An 18658-nucleotide genomic window follows, 5' to 3' on the forward strand; every position below is an offset into this window, starting at 1 on the left:
AGCAGGTTAGTCCACACGCTCGTGCATAATTCTGAACTGTTGTTGCCGCTGTTTGTAGTTGTTCTTCCATCATTCCCATACTACCCCTAGTTGTCCAGATGGTTATATCGTCAGCGTACAGGGCGTGTCGTATGCCCTGTATCTGATTTAGAAGAGGTGGAAGATTGCGGAGTGCAATATTGAACAGAAGTGGGGATAATACTGCCCCTTGCGGAGTGCCTCTCGTGCCCATCTTCACTTGCTTTGTTTGTTTAGTGCCGATGCTGATGTTGACTGTTCTGTCTTTAAGGAAATCATAGATGTATGAGTAGACTCGCTGGCCACAGTTGGTGGTCTGGAGATTTTGGAGGATTGTGGAATGTTTGACATTGTCAAACGCTCCTTTGAGGTCGAGGGATAGAAGTGCTCGGTCACTGTTTCTGCGTGCTGGATCAATGACTTCGCGTTTGAGTTGCAGAAGCACATCATGGGTGGACAGATGTGCTCTGAATCCAAACATCGTGTGTGGCAGTAGCTCGTTGTTCTCTAGATAGTTGGAGAGACGTGCGTGGACTGCCTTTTCCATGAGTTTGCCTGCGCACGACGTGAGGGATATGGGGCGTAGGTTTTCAATGCTGATTTTCTTGCCGGGTTTGGGGATAAAGTGTACATTGGCTGTTTTCCATGCCTGTGGAATGGTGCCGATGCGCCAGCATTCGTTAACGTAATCCGTAAGTTGCTGCAGTGCCTCCGTGCCGAGGTTGGTTAGAAGTCCGACCGTAATTTTGTCTTGTCCCGGGGCTGTACCTCGGCGCATATCTGCTAGTGCTGCTATGATTTCTTCTAAAGTGAAGTCTTTATCTAGGTCTTCGTTCGGTTCCCCCCGGTATTCTGGATTTGAGGGTTCTGCGTCTCTCGAAGTGCAGATATAGCGACGCGTGAGTTCATCCATGAGTTCATCATCCGTGCCTTGAAAGTTGTGTAAGGCTCGATGCAAATTTCTACGTTGTTCACTCTTCGATTTCGGTGGATCAATTAGGCATCGGAGAAGGTTCCACGTAGTCTTGCTGTCTAGGCGACCTTTGAGGGATTCGCACCTTTTTAGCCAATTGGTGCGAGCGAGGTCCCATGCGTATTGGTCTGCTTGAGTAGTTAGCTTCGCTATTCGAATTCTGAGTTTTCGATTGTGCCTTTGTTTCTTCCACCGTTTTATGAGACTACGCCTAGCTTCCCAAAGGTGTAGAAGATGGTTGTCAACAGCTGGGTGGTCCTCCGTGGTGGCAAGGGTTTTTGTGAGGTTTTCTTTAAGGTCGAGAATAGATGCCGCCCACTCTTCGTAACTAGTTATTTGTTCCGATGTAACTAGTTTAGTAGCCTTCCTGAATTTCTCCCAGTCTGTCATTCTGGCTTGCCCACGAGGTTTGCTGTGCTTGTTGCTTTCAAAGATGGTCTGCAGCATGTAGTGATCGCTGCCTAAGGTCTCTCCCGTATTGAGCCACTCATAGTTGCGGGCGTTGCGGACGAGCGTCAGGTCGGGGGAGGTATCCCGAGTTATGCTGGTACCGACTCGAGTCGGATGCTGCGGGTCAGTAAGTAAGGTGAGTGCCATGTCAGCGATGGCGGAAGCTAGTTTCCTGCCTTTAGTGTCTTCCTTTGGATATCCCCATAATGGGCTAGAAGCGTTAAAGTCGCCGACTATAGCTAGGGGAGCTGTGTGAGCTTCTCTTAGTGCTTTGATAAAGATAGCGTCAAAGGCTGCGCGGCGCTGTTTGGGGCGACTATATATATTGAGTATATAGGTGCCCTTGCTGTTACGGTGTTGTGGTAGCAACTTTATGAAGGTATATTCAATGTCGCTGTGTAGGTCAAGGTCTACAGTGGTTGCTGTGCATGATTTGTGGACCAAAATACATGTCGAGGGGTTTGTTTGATGTGTTGAGTATCCTCTGATCTTAGCCTCCATATTTACTTCTTGCAGGGCTATTATTTGCGGCGCATGAGAATAAGAGTCTATGTATTGTTGTAATGTTTCCCTCTTGCGCTTTAGTCCCCTGCAGTTCCATTGTAGGATGGTGAGTTTAGGTCTTGGTTGTGGCGCCATGTTGAGGATTAGAAATGTGTGTCGGATCCTGTGGTGTATCTTCAGGTTCTTTATCAAGTTCAGGGATGACTAGGCGACGATTTCCCATTTTGCCCTGTAGTTTTGTGCCCTTGTTGTGAGAAACATCCGAATATTCCTGAATTTTTCGGTCAATTCTAATCTCCTGCGCTTGCATCCTGATTAGAACTGGTTCAAGTTTTTCCATCATGGGCTTGATGACTGATTCTAACATGCTTTTGATTGTCGTCTCGATCATAATTTGTAATTTATTGGCCATGAGATCTTGGACTGTGTTTTCCAAGCGGGTAATGCGGTCCTGTGTTTCGGTGTTCTCAATAAATTGCGGCATGGGTGCCTGCGGTGCTGCTGCCTGCGGTTGTGGTACCTGCGGCATTGGCGCCTGCTGTGGCGTCTCTAGTGCAGTTTGCCTGTCGATAGTGCTAGTATTTAGCTCCTGTGGGTACGGAGGGTGTACCTCTTCCTTGTCCTCCTCCATCGGACATGCCTGTTGTGTCAATGGAGGTAATGTGTTCTTCGGGTTGGCTGCGACGCCTAATTGCTCTTTTAATTTCCTATTTTCTGACTTTAGTTTCTCGATCTCTGCTTTAAGTTGTTTGTAAGCCAACGCTTCGGGGGAGGAGGCAGCTACATCTGCCCAGCTCACCTTGCCGTCGTTGCGCTGGTCCTTGTAATGGGGTCCTGTTGTTTTCTCAGCTGGACGACTGCCGGTGGGGTGCGACGCCTTGTCGCTAGTGTCACGTCCTTTGCTTGATGACCGGGAGCCGCGTGGTCCTGAGTTGCTGCTGTTGGACTGGGCCCGTTGGGTCAGTCGGTCCCCGCTGTTAGATGTGCCTCTGCGGCTGGACCGGTCCCGAAACTTGGCCCTGGACTGGTGACTGTCTTGACCTGTCTTGGATTTGGCTGGTTGTGATGTTCGGTACTTGAACTTGCATTGATTCGACCCCATGGGATGTGGGCCTTCGCACACTGTGCACTTGGGTTGGCAGTCATGGGCTTCTTGAATGTCGTCCTGGCCACACTGCGGACATCGTGACTGCGCAGGGCAAGGGCAGACATCCGCCCGGTGTCCAAGTTTCCCGCACAGCAAACAGGCTGGTGTTGTTTTCTTGTAGAGGCGCACGGGAAGCGCCTCTCCGTAGTAAAAGACGTGAAAAGGGACCTTTCTTCCTTCGAAAGTGACGGCCGCTTTGTTGGAGGAACCTAGTTTTCTCACGCTCACCACTGGTGCGTCCGGGGAGCGAAGCGCTTCCGTGATGTCTTCGTTGGAAACCCTAGGGTCCACCTGTATTACTCCTTTACATGTGTCGTCAGAAGGCCGGAGGTAGGAGTACACTGCGTGTGCTGTGTCCCCTAGTTTAAGTTCTTGAATTGCGAGGATCTTTCTGATTATTTCGGCATCTCGTACGCCGACGACGATGATGTTTTGTTCCCAAATGGGCCAAACGCTGAGCGCTGCTGATGTGTTATTAATGCCTGCTGCCATGTGCAAGGAGCTTCCGAGAGTGTTGCTTCCCCTGAATTTGCTGAGATCCAGCGTTCCTCTAGGTTTGATTATGATGACTGCATCTTGCTTGTCGAGACGCGGCTGCGGAGGAGGCTTCCAACGCTTGACTTGCGTGCGTGGCGTCTCCTGCAGCGGCGTATCAGCTGCGGCGGTGAAGTGGCCATCTGGCGTTCGTCCTTTCTGCCGTGCCGAGCGGTTGTTACGGGCTGATGCGCGTTCCCACTCTTCTATCTTGCGTTGGATGTTGGCTTCTGTTACTTTGTCGAAAACTGGCGTTTTCGCCTGCGGAATGGTGACGATACGCATTCCATCCGGGTCGTACCCCGTCAAGGTTGTCATGATTTGCGGCAGAGTTTGCCCGCGGAGCCGCGGCGGGCAGCTGACTCGAGGCCTATCTGTTAGGCTTAGCTACTCGCTCGATCCGCTTGAACTTGAAATCCTCGTTGAAAATGGTCCCACCTGAGAAACGGTGGTCTCCTCGTTGTTCTGAAGTGCCCGGGAACAAGTCCTGCTGCTTTTGAAGCGCTTTGGAAATCCTTGTCCGGGAAAGGAGCATAAATTCGGCGGAGCCGATGTAACACACGGCCGTCCTTCCCGACTGCTCGCAGCGCCCCCACGTATTCCTTTAACAATGACTCCACTAACAGTTCTGGCTCTCTGATTGCCACCGCACAGGGGTTGCATTGGAGGAGGAGCGAAGAAAGGAATTAAGTTCGAGCTGGCGCTTTGACAACCGGAGACTCGCAGGAAGAGGGGGGAGGGGGGCGGCGTGTACACCCAGCGGCAAACGATGGGGGCAGAAGCGCGCGCAGCAAGCGGACAACGCGATAAAGGGAGGAGGGAAGAGATAGCAGCGACTGACTGATGCTGCTGACGCCGATAGTGAGTCAACCCCAGCTGCGGAGTTGGTTTCAGGGACAACGCCGCCGATGCTGACGCAAACAATATGATACCCTCGCTTCCGCAGCGCCAAGAACCAGGTCTAGCCGTGGGAAGGTGGTCACGTATTCGTCGACGTGCCGGAGCCTACGTGAAATAACCGGCGCGTCGGCAACTGAAGAGCACCCTATCCGCCACACAGGAACAGGGGGGGGGGGGGGACCCTCCCCTCCTCTTTCTGCATGGCGGCGACGGTGTTCTATGCAGTCACGTTATCTTGACTCTCTAGCGGCGTCAACGGTATCCAGCGGTATCAGTCGGTCGCTGCTAGCGCAGGGGGGATGAAAGGGGGGCGGAGCTGGTTACGAGGCCGACGACGACGCCGACGCGAAACCCAGGAACGGACGCCAAAGAGCTGCGCTCTAAAAAAGGCTTTCGCCTTCTCGGATGGAAGGAAGAATGCACTAGGTGCGATCCTCCTGTGTGAGTACAGACCTCAACCTGCGACCATCATCATCCTACGGCTACCCTAGGCAAGGCCTCTCAAACCATGAAGTTTGTTTTTTTTTTTTTTTTTTTATTTCGGGGAGCGGGCTTTTCCCAGCCAAGGGGCTCATGCAATCCGGCCTGTTCCCACCGGGGCGGGGTCGGAGTGCATATGCACCACGTCCGCACCACCCCGGTGGGTCGAAGCCTGACGCGAGCAAGTATTCTAATATCTCACTTCTAGTTTCCCGTTTTCTTCTTTGAAGATCACCATGGGGGGTGGGGGGGGGGACGTGACCCCATTCTTCAAAAAACTTCTTGCCCCCCTAGTGGCGTCTCTCTCTCTCTCTATAGGTGGAACCATAATTCTTTTCTGATTTTGGCCTTCACTTCATGGAGGCTTGCAGTCCTGTTCGAGTAGGCCGCTTTGCAGCGGGCCAACCCCACCTGATAGTTGACCTCTGTTAGTGTCAAGACGAAATGCTTGCGCCATTCCTTTGGAAGGGGGTTGAAGTAGCGCGCGGTGGGGTATGGGATCCCGGGGAGGCCGAACATATCTCCCAGACCCTCTAGGAGTGCTGCGGGAATTAGGCAGTCCAAAAAGATGCGCTCCGCTGTCTCTCGGGCCAAGCAGAAGGGACACAGGTCGTTATTTCCCGACGTCGTAGGGATGAAGGCAGGCGCGCCGTCTGATTGGTAAGATGCCTCTTGCGAACTTCCACATCAGGGAGGCTCGGCGTGCATCGAGGAAATAGGTGGTGATGTACTGCCAACTGGGTCTTTCTGCACACGTAGCATGTAGCTTAACAGGCGGGCAGGGAGCGGAGGGGTGATCACCTTGATAATATCTTTCAGGGCATGGTTCGTGGGTCAACGTCATCGAGTTTTCCTTCAGGAAGTCCGTGGCTGCGGTTCCTTTAGTCAAGGAAACTCATCAATATATTGCTTTCTCGAGTTACCTGAATGTCATGCTGAAAGACCGGCACTGCGGAAAAAACAAGTTTGAAACTTTTGTGGCTGCTTTTCATAAAAAAAATTTATGATGTGAAGAATGAGCATTTTTTTTCGTTTTATTTTCTTATAGCATACATGACTGTTATCTTAAATATTAAACGTAAATGATGTACTTGGATTTGAACCCGGTTGCGGCAGTCGCGTTGCGTTTCGATGGAGGCGAATCGAAGTGGCGTCCGTGTGTTGTGCGATGCCAGTGCACGGTAAAGATGCCCACGTGGTCGAAATTACTCCGTAGTCCTCCACTACGGCTCCTCTTTCTCTCCTTCCACTTTCACTCCCACCTTCCTTCCTTCCGTTACGGCGCGGTTGAGGTGTCCACAGAAAACAAGCCAGACAGTTACCGCGCCTTTCCCTTCCTATAAGTCAATCTGTCAACGGGAACCAACCAAAGAGGATGTGAAGGCACGTCGTGTGGCTGATCACTCCACTCGAGTTTCTGAAAGTGCATCTGCAACCCGGACATTTGAATCAGACTTTGTGAACAATCGAGAGAATGTGGCACCAAATGGACTTGACACCGGTGGGTAATCAATGTACGAGACATTGCGTTTGGAAACAGCCAAATCGAAATACTGAATAGACAAAATTGAGACCGCTGCATGCTATGTACTTCGCAGATCATCGGGCAGTCTGGCCCGTATTCCGAGTTTGCATCGTTATCGAAGTGTCGCTATCTCACGTGACCCCGAATCATCTGATTGGTCGAAACGCCGGAACTGTGTGTTGCCACTACGGAAACGGAAGAAGGGGCAACATGTTCCGGCGTTTCCACCAATTATATGACTCGATGTCGGGGAGATAGCGACACTTTTGATAACGAAGAAAACTCGGAATACGGGCCGTTGTCTCCGTCAAGCAAAATGAATAAAAGGTGTATATACCCAATATCTCTCATTGCTAAACATACATGACCACAACAAGCTCAGCCAGGGAAACGTACTTCTCGCTACGTATATCTTCGCATATCTGAGCTAAGGCACTGCCATTGCTTAGTATGTAAGGCCCCCGAATCTGCAATTCAAGAAAGGAAGATTGCCGGATAAAGCACGACTCTCCGTTTAAAAAGTGTTCTTGGAGTGGTCTACACTATTCCCTTAACAAGTGGAAATATTTATGTTGGCCAAACTGGCCCCTTCATCAACTAGCATTTGGGGGACCATGCCCGAAATGTATCAGATTTAAAGGACAAGTGCACGCGTTTGGTGATGCAAGGCGCGGATGAATGAGACGAAGATTCTTGGAAAGAGTAAGGGTAAAAGGGCATGTGTTAGCTTGGAGGCGTTTTACACTATGAATGCGGTTTACATAAAGTTTGGCAGTAGGTGTACCAGCACACCTTCTTTATCTCATTTTGCCTCCAAATTTAAGTTTTTAGATGTTGTTATACACTAACGATACTTTTTTTTTCTGGGCTGCTTCCTTGCCTCTGCGTTCCTGATAGTTGTTTGTGTTTACCATCTCTCGAATTTTCATCTGTATGAGGCGCCTCCTGGCTTTAATAAAATTAAAGGGGATGGGTCGCCGTTCCTGGGGCCCTACGGGGCTGGGAACAAGAGGGGGGGGGGGGGGGGGGGGCTCGGCTGCCACTGTTGCTCGTAGCTGTTGTATGCCGTCATTGCACCCGCCGCCGTTCTGGTGGCGAACGACGGCTGTTGCGACGCGCGGCTTTCTTTCGAATTCTTTCTTTCTCTTTCTTTACTTTCTCTGTCCGCGCGAGGTGGCTCAGTTGTTATTGTTGTTTACCAAGTAACATATGACACATACCCACACAGGGGGATCGACCAAGAATTGGGCAGCAGAGAAAGTTTTGAAGCGAAAAGCTCCACTACGAGGGTCGGAGCCGAGCTTCGCGTATGCCGTATGCCGCGACCGAGTGACGTTACAGCCAAGGCCAGCAGCGTAGCCCTCTCGCCAAGTTCTGCCGGCGTTGCCTAGCAACGCTTAAGAGGTGTGCGACTCCTCCTCATTAAAAAAAAAAAAAATTAGTTTCCATCCGGGAATCAAACCTCCATCCCTTGGATCCCCCAGCCGAGCGCTTTACCGATTTGTAATGAATCACGCAGCCCAAATCGCGTGGTTTTAACCCATGTTGTTCTTTATGTGCAAAAAAAAAAAAAAAAAAAAAGCTGTGCCATGCCCCGGGCAGGTAATCATCAGATCTTGAAATATGTCAGGTTTAACCAAACGCTTCTCCGAAACATCGCTGAGGTGATGTACGCTGTCGTCGAAATGATAGGTAATACAGGGCCTTTGAGGGACTTTTTGCCAAGCTATCAACAGATTCATTTAAAGTCATATTCCTGTGACTTGGTACACATGCCATGTGTACAAGTATCAAATGTCGAGGAATCACGGAGAGGATGCTTCTTACAACTGCAGAGTCCACTGAAGGAGAGAGGGACGAGCACAAGGATAGAGGCATTTTACAGCCACCGCAGGAAAAGAGGAGTTTAGTTTTCGTGGAGCAAGTACCACCGTCGGAAACCGCGCTTGAAAAATTAGGGTGAAGTCCGGAAGACGCACAGAAAAAGACCAGTCTAGATGCGGACAATATATACTCACACCTGCCTTTTCATTACAATGAGATGCGTTGGTTGCTACTGTTAAACTATAGCAGGAAGGCTTCCTAAACGATCTTTTAATATTCCGTTAAGATTAAAGGATGATAAATATTTAGCATTATTCGGGAAAATGTCGTCGAAGACAGGAAGACAATTTCAACAGAAGACCCAAAGAATGCTACGAAGGGTAGCATTCAAAGCCTGTTTCAAATTTTGGACCATAATTCCCTGCGGGGTGTAAAATTTAGGCCAATGAACACCGAAAAAAAGGAAAAAAAAAAGATGTCGGTTGGCAGCAAAAAACAAACATAGATCGGTGCAAATGTCACTCATATATCTCTTGTAATCTACATGTAATTGTAATTTTCTAATTGTAATCTACATAGCAATTGTGAAATTCAGACTGCAAGGCATAGAGACCATTGTTGGGAACACATTTTGGAAGCCCAAGGTACAAATGAAGCGCTTCCCGCTCCAAAAGAACAAGCGGACGAATTTTTTTGAGTTGGCAAACCAGAAAACAACACTGACACGAACAATAAAATTGGACGGATATACATTACATAAACCATTAATAGCGCATCTCTCCACATTCTAGACAGGGGACGGCTTATTCGGCGCAACATGCCCACGGCCCGGAGCTCCTTTCGTGGCGACATGGTAAATGTGTGGCTGCCATGTAAGGTTATCATCTGATAAATGACACCTAGATACTTTAAAGACCTAACCTGAGGAATTATTTGTTGCTGATACATTAAAGACAGACTCACAGGATCTTTTATATTGAAGAGAAAGACACCGGTCTTGTTCACATTTAACGTGAGTCGCAAGCCACACAGCCAATTCTCAATAGAGTTTAGGTACGTTTGCAAGCGGAGACAAAGGGACTGAATATCTGATGCAGCCGCAAAAAAAAGAAGAAAAAAAAACGCTATATTATTTGCATATACGTGGGTACAGACTTCATTATTAATTGGAATTGAGCTGAGTAGTATGTTGAAAAGCGCAGGTGAGAGGACTGCCCCTTGAGGAACTCCCCTGGCTTTCTTGCATATGCAAGAATGGACGCCATTTAATGCCCAGAAAAATTCTCGGTTTTGAAGGAATGCAGATATCCACGCTGCTAATTAATTTTGAAACTGAAGAGCATTTAGGTTTTGCAATAGAATGCTATGTTCAACGCTATCATAGGCTTCTATATCTAACGTTATCAAGGCAGCGTGCATTTTTTGGCTCCGTGCTAAAAGAACTCGACTCTGAGGTCAGCATGGGCATTCCGGATGGAACACTTTGAATGGAAACCAATTTGACTAGGGCTATGGATATTTTCTTGGTTCACAAAGTCCGAAATATGTATGACTCCTTAAATTAATTTTACAATGTTTGATGTTAATGAAATTGGTCTAATATTATCTATAGAAGAGGCACCGCTATTGTTCTTAAGTAAAGAAATCACTTTGCCAAGTTTACATTCTGGAGGTATCCAAGCATGTTTGAGGGAATAATTTACTAGCTATAATAACGAGTGAGGTGACTCCTCAAATAGGATCTTTATCATTTGCGAAGTTACGCTGTCAGGACTCGGAGCAGCGACTTGCAATCTTATCACTATGGGATAAAGCTCAGAAAGGATAATTTGAAGGCCATACTTAACTGGATTCGTTGGCACTACACACATCGAGCATGACGGAAGTGCAGACGAGAAACACTCGTCCAGTCCTTTGGCAATTGTTTCAATTGTGTCTATTACTTTATGAGGAGTAAAAACAAGAGAAGGTATAATTTGTCAGGCCGGAATCTTTTTCCGCGACAGTTAAAAGCCTGGAAAGAGCACTTAGGTTGCCAGATTTAGAAAGGAAATCGAAATGTTGAACGTCATACTCGTCCTTCGCTTTTGCAATTGTACGTTTAAAATTAGCTGCGATGAATTTGTAATCGTGCCAGTTTTTCGGGCCCTGATTGTGGAGGAGCTTCTTCCGTACAGCCTTTATACGTCTGTAATATCAGGAACAATCAGCATTCCACCAGACAGCTGTAGTATTCCCTTTCGAACTCCGTACCAAGAACTATGACTTCTTACGGCAATCATCAAGCATAAGCGTTCAGATTTTTGTTCTTCACATGTGTTATTAACTGATTCAAGAGTAGAGGGTAAAGTTAACTGAAACGTATACCTAATAAATTACTTCAACTGAGAAGTCGCAAGCGTTAAGGGGCAATTAACATAAAAAAACAATTGATATGTGATCACTAGAGGTGCCACATTCATGTGTCAACCAATTATTAACAAAAGGGCTGAGAGAGAAGTTAAATCTAACACAGAATGAGTGTGTTTTCGTATGAAAGTGGCCAAACCCGAACTTCTGCAGGAAAAGTTGTTATATGTTACCGAATCCCAAATACGCTTGCCGCAGATATCTGTCTTATAGCCGCACCGCACATGACGTGAATTAAAGTCACCAACCAAGAGAACTGAGTTTAAAGATCTAGACGTCTAGTATCTAGGGAAATAAATATTCACCAGCGAAAACGAACAGCGCCCTGGAATTTCAAAGTCTAGAACCAATAAAAAGATTTAGTTTACCGCGATCCGCTACCGTGATCCGCCACCACGCGTTCCACTGCACATGCCCAGACACGTGTCGAAATGCGAAAGGGTCGTTCCACGCTAAGTGATCCACGCTGTGCACCCGCTATTTTTTTTTTATTTCTTTGGAAAAAATTCAGCTTGATCAAGTTATCGTGAGCAACATTTTTCCGGCTTATTTCTCGTGAAAAAAAAAAAAAAAACGCGTTCGCGCCGTGGTTGCCATCTTAAGTTTTCCAGCAGCAGCATAACCTAGTCGCAGAAAAAAACAACAACAAATCTTTACACACATACCTATGAAACGTCTGTCGCACAACTACTCTATGTTGTGCTTTTTTACGAAATAAAGTGAACAAAATTTGTTTTATTTTTTATTAAATAAATCATACAAAAAGAAGATACAAAACATTCATATTTTAAAATGTTTATCTAAATCTACTTTATTACAGTAGTCATTTCAACTATTTTTCCATATTGCTCATAAGGCAAAGACTGTAATTAAATTATTGCAAGGATCAAGAAACGTAATGTATGTAGGCTAAACAACTTTGATTATCAGAAAATACGCGTTCTCAGCCATATTTAGCCATCTGCTGAGTAGTGAGGTGTTCCTAGTAAAAATATTGTCACGACTGAAGTCACAGGGAGCCGTGAAGGTACACGTAGCCGAGGACCAGAGAAAATGGTCGCTTGTCGTTCCGAACACAGAGTCCAGCACCAGCGCGCCGCTCGTGCCAACAACAACCGCTTCGTCGTCGTCGGCGCCAAACACGGCTGTCGCGCGGAGCTAGGCACGTGGCATTATTCCCCCCCGTGAACGAAAACATCGTCCCGATGACAAGGTGAGAGGAGAAAGTAAAAAAAAAAAAAAATAGGCGTGAGGTGAACTGTACAACTGTACAATAACGCAAGTTTTCACTTGCAGGAAGCGCTCAGTCACGCGAAAAGTACGGCTTTAAGCGCACCACATGCACAATTTCAGGCCGCTGGCGTCGAACACTGACGGTCACAATATGATTACTTTCAAAGCATCAGTCACCGACCTTTATTCCTGAAAAATTAATCAGAGTACTTTTTGTTTAAAGCGAGGAAATAAATTTTCAAATCTGAGTTGAACGCACGCGTCTCCGCGCTTGCTGTTCACTGCAGCGTACGTTCCACCGGCTGCAAATAGAGATAAGTCAGCACGCAGGACGCCACTTCTCAGTTAAGGCTAAGCAGGGCCTGGACACTGCCAGCTCCGGCAGTCCAGAAATCTGCCAAAGGCATGAAAATAAATAAAAATGACGAGGCAGCATTTCATTATGATCATGATACATACTCCGCGCGTTAAAGCCCGGCTCCCACATAGGACTCGTTTGGGGATGGTACGTGCGGATAAACTGCCGCGTCACTGCTTAACGCACATGACTGGCTCGTGTCTAGTCATGGTCGCTGCAGACTGCTCAAAGCATTGTCATTAAATTCACGCCGGAACAGCTCTCCTCTGACTCCGCAATCCTGTCTGCTCGTCTGAACCGGCCTTAACTAGCAATGAGGATCAAAAGGGCTGCGATCATGGTCTTCATCCCGCAAGAGCAACGAGATCTATCAGATTTCCCCCCTTTGGTCTGAGCTTGAACAGAGCGGCAAGTGTTCTGCGACGTTGACAGGACAGAGCTTCTCTTCGACAGGAAAACCGGGTTTCCTTTCAATGTGGTAGTGTCCATGGCGAAAACAAGGCGAGGCGAACGAGGTCGTCAGTCTACGTCTCTGCTTTTTGGAGAACAAGGCGAGTTTCAAGAATTTCAATACATTGTTTTGTTGTGCTTTCTCCGTGATTTGGTTATGCCACTTTAAGAGTAGTGTGCAGGTAAAAGCACACGATTCTTTCCTTCCGAACGAGTTTCTCCTGCTTTTGAGTATCGCTGCTCTCTTTCGTTCTCTTAGAAACAACTGAAAATTGCGAGAATATGCTGTTAGCGACTGATGTATACTATGCGTTTTGCCATATCGTCATTCAATGTATGCGAATATTTAGAAACTTTGGCGCAGTTTCAAACTGCATTATAATTAAATTTTCTTTGCCTCGTACGGAATGCAGTGCATCTTGAAGATCAGGATGGAACTGTGCAGGTACAACAGTGGATCAATGATTTTTACTGTCGTCTAGAGACAATTGTTTCAACCGCAAATAGCATTGTGAGAAATTCGTGGAGATGCTGAAGCACATAACCATTCATCACTTCATCAGCAAGGAACAGACAAAATGATCGAGAAAGCTGAAAAAGGAATTATTTATTTATTTTATTTATTTATATACCCTAAAGGCCTGAGGCTAGACAATACATAGGGGAGGATGTTTCAAACAAATCAACAGCCAATTATAAATAAAACACGTAGACCTGGCAGAGTTCAGTTAGTATTTGGGCTTAAAAAGTAAAATCAGGAACTTGGCAAACAAAAAAGCAGACAAAGCAAGCTTGGTTACAGTTCAGTATAGCACAAGTAATAACGGAATTAAAATAGACGAGGCAATCATACTTATGGATTTTGCTGAGAATTAGTTTTATTGTCCAGGATGCTCCACAATCATACCACTGGGCCAGTACGCAGGCAACGTTGCATCCTATTGTCCTTTAACACCGCGCACAAGAGACCAGGGCAGAAATTTCGTTCAAGACATTTGTTGTGGTTTCAGACTCGCTAGAACACAACACAATTACCACTTGGTCGTTTCAAAGGGAAGTGTTCAAGAAGTTTAAAACTGATCTTTCAGAACTTAAAGGTCCACGGAAACGGCCCCCAAGAAACCACTGATAAACGTGTTCAGTGTGTAGAACACATCCTTTTGAGCATTAACGCAAAGTATAACTCCTTGGAACAAAGCCAGCGATTTATTATTAATTTTTAAAAACAGCGTTTTTCGAAATTCGCGGGCAGAGGGAATGTCTCTTGGTGGTGTCGCATGGAACTATTTCCTAATCCCGTGACGTCACGGGTCGGTTGACTGGCAAGGCTTGCTAGAAGCTGCCATTCGCTGCGGTCACTGCAACCATGACGTCACGAACACACTTCCGGTAGCTGCGAAAGTCGTCTGCTCGTGCGCTGCTCGAACTCTGTGCGGGCTGTTACAGCTCGCCGCCCTTATCGGTTAGGTGGCCATTGCCCATTAAGTGCAACAACCGAAGCGACGCAGGGATCGGCAGAACAAAGCTGCATTTACAAATATCTTATTTATATAACGTGGTTTCAGAGGTATCGGAGTGTCGTCCGACGAGGCGTCAACAGCACGGTCAAGCACCGCACGATGGCAGCACCTCCTTGACCGCCGTAAACATCGCCGCTGTGGCCCCTCCTCCCGCATACCGTTCGCGAATCACACGGCGGATCGTTAGCACCGATGTCCGAAATAAAGCGTGCTAAAATTTGTTGGCGTCTGGAATATTGAGCCGAATATCAAGTACGAAGCCCTCGTGAGGATCGCTGACCAGCAGCAAATTGCTGGTAAGAGCGATAGCCGTGATACAAGCTACTTTCTGCTCAAGCCAGCTGCCGCTGGTGCATTTCGGCTGATCCGATCTGCTCGTACTAGCTCTGCGATTAATGCGTCGGCAGAGTTAATCCTATAATTATTTTACTATGGCAGGATAGGAATCACTATAAGGCAGTTTCATAAGTAGACGATTTACGACAGCGTTAATCATGTTCCAAAGCGTCGACCGCCGCGGCTTCGAAGCGAAACAATAGGCCTAGCGACGACTAGGGACGGTCACGCACGGCGCCGGCGTTCGCCGCGCTCGCACGTTCCACCCCCGCGGTAATTGTGTAACGTACCTCAGCCTGCTCGCGGCATCCCGTGCTGCAAGCGTTGCAAACTCGTGTACTTTCATAGCTAAGGCCGCGTATTTTTTGGCGTTCTGCTCAGCAACAAGCCGTTCAAACGATACTGTAGGCACGACAAGGCTTCAGTACGCAGTCGCTGCGCTGTCGGCCGTAATCGAAGACGTCAGGCGGCACCATAATCTATACACCGATCTTTAAACGTGATACTGTGGGCAAATGAATAACTTTGTGAAGCAGACCCGCTCGTACGTTTCGCGCACTCGGGCGCCGACGAGTAGCTTCCGTCAACAGACGCCGTCATAACCTCGGTTAACGACGCAAACCGAGGTCGTCAAGCTCGGACTCACAACTAAACCTAAGCCGTTTACTCCAAGGCCCAGAAAAACAAACATGAAGAAAATGAAACAGTCACGTGAAAAATCCCTGGGTTCACCTGCTGCATAAAAATCAGTAATTTTTATGCAGCAGGTGAACCCAGGGGTTTTCCACGTGACTGTTTCGTTTTCTTCATGTTTGTTTTTCTGGGCCTTGGAGTAAACGGCTTAGGTTTAGTTGTGAGTCAGCGCATGTACTGTGGCTTTCTTGTTTCTTGTCCCTTGTTTTCGTGTTCGCGCTGTTTATATCAATAATGAATAAGTACCGACTCGCCCAACAAAGTATCTTGGTACGTCAAGCTCGGTTTGCGGTAACCGCGGTTAGTGGTGCAACCATGGTTTGGTCCGCCGTGTAACATAGGATAACCACGGGTTTGTGGTTACACTAACCGTCGCTGCGCGAACTGGCGAACTCCTCAGGCGTGTGCAAGCGAGGACGGGTTTGGCGGAGTACGCCAGCGAGCGAGCGCGCGGAAACCGGAAGTTCGTCGAAGTGACGTATGTCTGGGCGGAGCTTTGAACTTGCTTGTATTCTTTGTTTTTTTTTTTTTATGGCTCCCTTCGGCGTACGAGTTGAGAGGAAAAATTGGAAGGGTCATTTTTAATCGCCGATATCTCTGGTGTTGCAGAAGCTAGATCGAAAATTTTTGCGGGAGAATGATGGGTGGTTCAATAACTATCAGTGTTATGGCGTTGTTTACCCTTCTTGGTGACCCCTTTCTGGGGACCTTTAAGAAAATTCATTACTTTTCCTTATGGTGCACCTTCTCAATACAAGAATTTTAGAGAGAACGTCATAAACCTTTGCTACCATGAAACCGAGTTCAATTTGTCAGCCGAATGGATTTTTTTTTGCTACCTCACACGGTAAGAGTGCTTGTGACGGTATTGGTGGAACAGTGAAGCGCTTGGCAGCAAGAGTAAGCATTCAGAGGCCATACAAATATCAAATACTGATCCCCTATGAGCTGTTAGAGCGGAGAAGATCATGAAGAGTGTCGTAGTCCTCGCGAAGTGCCAGAAGTGATTAAAAAAAAAAAAAAAAAAAAACGAAGGCGACCTCAGCGAGCGGTTTTCAAGAGTGCTACCATTGAAAGGTATGCGCAGGCTTCACCACATCAAGCTTTTATCTACTTTACCAGTTCGCGCGGGACATATATGTCGTACTCAGCGACCCAGGAGATTAAAGTGGCAAGATAAGAATGGACAATCCAAGGGACCTTCAGAGAGCCAAATATAAGAAGAATGCACTGAAAGCACCATGCAGTGGTACTAATTTGTTTCTTCCTTGTCGTTTGTAGCGTGCACTGTAGTGAAGTGAAGCATGGAGCCCCGCCAATTTTGAACTCGTGGATTTAACTTAAAAAATAATATTTCGCTTTAAAGGAAAAATACTTGGATTAAATTTTCAGAAATAAAGGATTAATACTTTATTGCATATTTTTATTAGGAACACCTCCCTACGCAACAGGTGGCTAAATATTGCTGAGAACGTATTTTTATAATTATCAGAGTTTCTTCGCTTAAGCACATCACATTTATTGACCTCTGCGATAATTTTATTACATTATTTGCTTTGTTATAGGAACATCAAAAATAGTTTAAATGACTACTGTATGACGGTGCATTGAGATGAAAATTTTCAAATGTGCCTCTCTTCGTATATATTTTCGTGTTAGTTCAGTTCATTTTGTAAAGAGCACAACATGCAATAGTAGTGGGAAAATTTTTTCAAAGGCTAGCGTGTAAATTTTTATATTTTAGAGTTTTTTTTTTATCTGCGACTAGGCACTGCAGATGAAATTATGTGATGTTAGGAAGATAGTGAGAGACCGGAAAGCGTGGCGTGACATGGTCAATAGGGTCACGAAGAGTCGGACACGACTGAACGACTGAACTGAACTGAACTGAGGATTCGCTATTGCTTGCAAACTTAAGCTGGCGGCAATAGTGGGAGAATAAGCTGCGAAAACGTTATTCATAATAACTTGATATCCCACAATTTTGTTCCAGAGATATCGAAAATGGTCGAGTGCACAGGTTGGGTCAGTTGGCATGGAACGACCCGAAAGCATGGCGAGCTCGTTCTACGCTTGTTGCTTTTCCGAACGCTACAACTAATTTTATTTTGAGCAACATTTACTTTTTGTCGATCTTTATTATATTCGCTTTTATTTTGAATATTCTGATTTTATTATTTATAATTTTTTTCTTAAGTACCTACCTTTATAACTCGTTTCCATAAATTAATCTCTTGGCTGTTTTGATCATTTGACCGGGACTACTTCCATAGGTCACATTTTTCGGAAAACTTGCGGCCTCATATTTGACGCCTCGTGAGCCATAAAAAGAAACAAGTTGGTCAAAAAAAAAAATAAGCGCCCAACGTGGGGCTCGAACCCACGACCCTGAGATTAAGAGTCTCATGCTCTACCGACTGAGCTAGCCGGGCGACGGCTACTACACATTTTTACGGGACTACATAAAGATAAGGCAAGAATCGCTGACCCATATTTGACAGATGATATTTAATGATAAATAGTGTCGACGCATAGCGGTTTTACGTGTAGTGGATTAAGAAAAAGTGGGGCGCAGCAGTAGTGCACGGCCGTCACTTGGGTCCAAGAGTCCGTTAGCTCAACTGCGGCTGTGTCCCTTAGGGCTACCTATATTAAGCTTAAATGGCTCCCTATGTCTGCATCCTTTCCCTGCATGCTCCTGTCTATGTCGTAGACACACAAGTTCGCTGTTACGTCATGTGGACAGTATCGTGTGGTAGGCTTAAGGTCTCATGTGTGAGTGTGTACTTCCTACGCCTCTCACAACACACCCACACTGCTTCCCCGCCTCTCGTCTAGTGAAACCTCAAACAACGGCATCCACGTTTACGTGTTTCGCTTTACCCGCGTATTGGGGACACAAACTATCGTGATTCGTGTGTTGCCTGTCTGGGTCTGCTCTCAGCCGGCCAGGAACATGTTTGCTGCTAGAAGAACACTATTGTTTTGGAAGGCTCAAGGGGCGGCTTGCAAGCCCCAGTAACTGTACACTATACCATACTACTATGCAGGTTATATAACAATTGTTTTGCCGTCTGTTTGCTTCCGAGACTGCTGGGGCTGTTCTCAGCCCTTCAGTTGTCCGGATATATTTGGTTGGTTTAGAAAGTTACTTCCTGTTGTCAGAGGCGTAGATTATATTTGATCAATAATTATTATTCAGAATTAAAAAAGTCAAAGATGTGGGTTTGTGAAAGAGAAGAAAACAACTACCCAACTTGTGGCATATCCTAAGACCCTCATAAGATACCGGCTGCGATAGCCG

General features: G+C 46.6%; 1 non-coding gene across 1 annotated transcript; it reads right to left on the reverse strand.

Moving 5' to 3' along the window:
• Positions 1 to 17713: 17713 nt before the first annotated feature.
• Positions 17714 to 17786, reverse strand: TRNAK-CUU (transfer RNA lysine (anticodon CUU)). Its single transcript has one exon. It is a non-coding gene; the product is annotated as a tRNA-Lys (tRNA).
• Between the last annotated feature and the right edge of the window lie 872 nt (positions 17787 to 18658).

This window comes from Amblyomma maculatum, chromosome 3 (genome assembly GCF_055883805.1).
Source record: "Amblyomma maculatum isolate TAMU_Amacu chromosome 3, ASM5588380v1, whole genome shotgun sequence".
Lineage (NCBI taxonomy): Eukaryota > Metazoa > Arthropoda > Arachnida > Ixodida > Ixodidae > Amblyomma > Amblyomma maculatum.